The sequence below is a fragment of the Triticum urartu genome, chromosome 1 (genome assembly GCF_003073215.2).
Source record: "Triticum urartu cultivar G1812 chromosome 1, Tu2.1, whole genome shotgun sequence".
Taxonomy (NCBI): Eukaryota; Viridiplantae; Streptophyta; class Magnoliopsida; order Poales; family Poaceae; genus Triticum; species Triticum urartu.
Window position 1 is genome coordinate 269,127,530 of NC_053022.1, and position 5,266 is coordinate 269,132,795.

Here is a 5,266-nt window from a genome sequence, read left to right on the forward strand (position 1 = left end):
TTGTCTTTAAGAAATGCTAGCTTATTTTGCTTTTAATTTTGAAATTTGTTGTTCTTTTTGTATACAACTTCATGAAGTAGAAGGGAAGCAGTAACAGAATGTTTGTGAGAGAGTGACTAGTTGGTGAAACCAACAATACATAATACTTTTTTATTGTAAAAAAAATAAAGAATACCTTTTTTATCATGTATTTCCAAATTGAACTTCACTAACAAAAAAATTTGGTCATTGTCTTTTTAGAGTTTTTCCATATACAGTTGGACTTATTGCTTTCTCAAAGTTGAACTTCATTAATTCTGATGTAATATAGGCAGCATGGTACTGGATATGCATTATTCATAATTGCAGACAAAAGTGTGGAATCAACGATCCATAGGAGGAACAACATTTTCATCACCTAATTCTGCTGAAGGTACATAGTAGAATTTGCAGTATCTGAACACACAAGATGATTTAGTCAGAGCATCTGATATGTAAATAACAGAAGCTGGTACATATGAAAAATGTAGAAGCGAGCTTATCCTTGGAAAAATTAGTAGATAATTACTAGTCAACTTCAGCGTGGTGGCGAGGTCCTTCCCTGGCAGTAGTCGAGAGTAGGCGGGAACTTCTACTGGATCTGGCGGGGTCCGGGGCAGCCGAATCCAGGACGTGACAACGGGATGAAGGAGCACGCCGAAGGGAGGGCGCCGCCGGGATCCGTGGAGGCTTGCGGCGGCCGCAGTGGGAACCAGCTAGGCGGGGGATCCAGGGCGGGCGCAGGCGGCAGCGGGTGATTTGGGGAGGCGCACGCGGCGGTGAGATTTCCGGCGAGGGTGCGCGTGGCGAAGGGTGGTTTGGGAAGGCCGCGTCGGGCCGGGGAGGGGGTTGGTCGGCGGCGGGTGGCGCGCTGGGGCCGGCGGCAGGAGGTGCGCGGGAGGATGGGGCAGAGGTGGTGCGGGAGGTGGGGTGGTTGGGAAGGTCATGACGCAGGGATTGGGCCAGTCGGAGGAGTTTGATGGACCGGCCAGGTTTTCTGTTATGCGTTTTCGGGAATTCGGGAACGTCCAGTCGGGCCTTTATAGGGCCGTTGTGATCATAATAACTACTCTAATTATATATATATATATATATACACACACACACACTTTATTCGTCATTCAGGATGAGGAATTCTTATTCCTCACCCCCAGCCCACCTCCACGCCCAGAACACCTGCGGTAAGATTACTATATGAGGAAACGGAGCGAGGTAATCTTACAGCATGCATGCTGTGAGAAACTATTATTGTGTCGCCGTAAGAAACAAAGCTTATGAAGTAAATTTACCTCGCGCATGTTAAAAGTTATGGCGCTTCCTAAACCTGTGTACCAGAACCACTACCGTAAGAAACAATAGGCTCACAAAGTAAATTTACCTCACGCATCAAACTACCTCTATGTGCACTAGCTGCATCACATGACACTCAGTTTCTTTGAAAAGATCTTTTCTGCTTCGAGAGAAACAACAAGATACTGATGCATACAATTTTTCTCTCCTTTTTGCTGTACATTTTTATCAAGATAAATCCATGAGGCACCATGGATTTGATGTAGTGGAAATCAGTTGGAATTATTTTGGAAGTACCATGTCTGGAAATGCTTCCTTGATTATAGATAATACTTTTATTTGAAGGGTGACTTTCCGACGGTAAGAATGTCCCCAAAACTCACATTCCTAAGAAAGACTAATTGTTATCATATAAACACACCATCACATTTTAATCTGGGGAGTAGTGTTATCTTGAAGGGCCTGGGGATGAACTTTATTTAAACAGGGAAAACTCTAGGTATCAGCTCTAGGAAAATAAAGCTAGAATTACAGGGTCAGCTCTCAAGGAAACAGAACTGGAATCTATACATGGACTAAGATAACCCGCTGATTACACAGCCCACCAGGGAGAACTCTATACACTCCCAACAGGGAGAAAACAGGAGGAACATGATTCAGAAAGAAGACAAGCAGCCTGCACCTCTCCAAGATTGAAACTCATCAATGATACCCTCAAACACCGTGTCAGCATAATTCTACAATGTCAAATATCCTGATATTTCATTCTTTCCAAAAAAATATTAACATCAGCCTACAGTTATCAGGAAACTTATATAGTGAACTACCTACAGTGTAAATAAAACTATTAGTACAAAGCAAGGGTACAATTATTCTACCATCTATACACACTCCAAAGTACACACGAATGCAGCTACTTTTATTTCTTTTTCTAAGTAGGCGATTAGGTGTGCAGAACGATGCATCGCACAACATTTATCAAAAATATGTTTCTTTTCAGAGCCCTTGCAGAAACCCAAATTATGAATGCTTTGAACAAAAATAATAGCAGGTGCTTCCACAGAATAGCAGAATAGTACCCCACACTGAAATAGGGTATAAACTATTTGTTCGCTAGCATGTACCACTATCTATACTAGTTTAGATGGTAGAAAATGAGTAGATAGTTCGCCTCTTTCTAAATAATTTTATTTCCAGACCAACACTTCAATTTGTTGCAGACGAACAGTTTTGATCTAAAAACACAAAGCATGCTAGGAGCACACTATATAGGGTGTGATGTATCCAGGGAAGGTGGCAACAACTGGAAATAAATTGGACCATGTGGTAAGATAGAAGCTTAGTGAATCATTACTGTCGTAATAAAGGTGCTACATAATTCTCATATATAGGTCAGAATGTTACTGAAAAGATAGTAGAGTACTTACAACTACAAGGCACGTAGATTTAAAGAAAATATAAGAGATTTGACTGAACCAAGGACAAATCTTCTCCCATGAGATTGATTTGATAAATTACTGAAACTGGAATTATCTTAGAGGGTTCAATCAAATACTAGAAGAACTGATGATAGAGAGATTAATCCCATAAGGCCTAAATGCACATGGAAAGAAGTATGCTTTCTCAAAATTATCTACATCCAGACCATGGTTATCAAAACATTGCAGCTTGTAGTCCAGACTGCAATATAGCAAATTCAATCTGCATACCCTCCTAGAACTAATTATTACATGTACAACTTGCCAGAATAGAGTTTAGGTATCTAGGATCAGCAATCAAGGTTCTGAAGATGTTCGACATCTGGTCAAAGTCTGACTGGTTGACTCTATGCCTTTGAGAGCTGTTGAACAGAAACATCGGGTGGAAGATTTGCCTACGGAAGTTACATGTAGCAAATCAAATAGGAACAATACATTATTCCTGGGATAAACTCACGGAAAGAATTTGGAACCAAAATCCAATTTCTTTTGCTCGCTAATTTTGGTCTACACAAGAGAACAATCAAAACCAATCTACTGTATTTTTTTCTATTTTTCTTTATGAGGCCTTTGTTGGCATGTCTACATGAACCAACAAGAAGCACATCTCAAACCGGGCTGCAAGTGCTTGATTGCTAAATAAATGTTAAGCACGATTCAAGAACAAAATCACCTTTTTCATTGCTCTAAACCTCTAGTTGCCTGCCCAGTCCGCCACACTGTTATTGGCGAGTCACCTCTTCTTTGTCTGCCCGTTATTGGTTGATTTCGGGGCCACGATGTGGTTCCAGCCACCTACAGTAGCCTCTGTCCACAATCTGCGAGATGTCGCTCACCCGCGGTCGACGTTCTTCCTTCTCTTTTGCTGGTGCATTTGGAAGCATCGCACCGACATTGTGTTCCTAAGAAAATGGAGAGTCTTAATGGAGTTACAGAGTCTTAAATGCAAGAATGAAAACACATGTAAGCTTATACAGTAAAGTCTAAATAACATCTTTCGACAAAAGAGGCTCAAGCCTTGTGTCATAAGAAGCAAAGATAGTTCACTGGGTACCGGTTCTTAAAGGAACTCCTGAAGATAACATACAAAGTGCAACCGAAGCTGCAAAAATCCCCACGTAGCAAAACACACCTAATAACCTAGGGAAGACACCCAACACACGCACCAAGTAACAATGATCAAATAGAAAAGTAGTTATAGGAACCTAAGAAAGAAAAGGAAACATCGCATCAGAACTCCTAGATATTGCAATGATCTCAAGAGGAAAATTGAACGGCATGTTTTTTCAATTGACTAGAAAGAATTAGAATTATGTGAAGTTATGTCCAACCTCCAGAACAGAGTCACTTCTCAAAATAACAAGTTATAATGATTGAGAGAAAACACTGCTGAACTACAATTACAGATAAACAAAGAGGAGGAGAGTTCATCAAAGCACTCAGGAGCTTTACGCAAACCTATTCCGGCAGATTGTTCTGCCTCCTTTTTTTAGCGAACCAGAGAATAATCCTTAGGCCAAACTAGCGATTTGGGAAGAGAAAGCAATTTAGGAAGAGCATAGCAAAGTGAAACGTAGGTGGAAGTAGATTGGAAATTTGCAACTGATAGAGTCAGATCTGGGGTTGCTCACCTCAACCCGTGCACTCACACCCAACCAAAATTCAATCCAAATGGCAAGCAACGCCTTCACGTAGCAGCACAAGCACGGGCACGCACTTGAGCGCCGCTACAATCACTCGCCATAGCTCCGCCGCGACGACCACGCATGACGCCGCCCAAGACCTAGGCAGACGCCGCACACCACGCCGCGCCAACTGCCCAGCGACCACCACAACATCGAGACCACGCCGCCGAGTAGCGCGCCGCCCCGGCAGCCAGCCAACCGATGGCTTCACTCAGATCCAAATCGCCGAGCACCACGCTGCCGTCTCTTGCGTGCTGGTCACCGCCGATACTCACAAACCGTTCGGAGGCGCGGCTCTCTTTTTTTCAGAAAAAGGATGGGCAAGGGGGTATATTCGAGTCAATGCATAAACGTAAAATTACTTGCATCCCGTTGCAATTTTACAACCTGGAACCGGCTGGCCTTTTTTTCCCAAACGTAAAACCATGGACTGGTAGGACGACGAGCGACCAGGGTGAAGAATAAGTAATTCTTCACCCTCGGTCTTAAATAGACTTTCTATATATGGAAAATGCATCCTACCACCGGGTGTAGCTACACCCATGTCTCTTATACTCCAATGTGGTAGTGTATACTCTATTTTATTATTTTTAGTATATTCATATACTATGTTTAATATACTTCAAAGTGAGTCATATGAAAAAAATTGCAAGTGAGCCTATAGTTTTATTGTATTTATGAAATACGTACATATTTGTACACAAAAATGGAGTATGCACAACATATGATACATACTATCAAAAAAGTAGTATATTGTGACGCCCCCGATTCAATCATACACTAATCATACACGCA

At 42.0% G+C, this 5,266-nt stretch overlaps 1 long non-coding RNA gene across 1 annotated transcript; it reads right to left on the bottom strand.

The window, feature by feature from the left end:
• Positions 1-355: 355 nt before the first annotated feature.
• On the bottom strand, positions 356-4,906 carry LOC125507182. Its single transcript, XR_007282841.1, has 2 exons — positions 4,418-4,906; positions 356-3,688 (listed from the first exon to the last, which is right to left on the bottom strand). It is a non-coding gene; the product is annotated as an uncharacterized LOC125507182 (long non-coding RNA).
• Between the last annotated feature and the right edge of the window lie 360 nt (positions 4,907-5,266).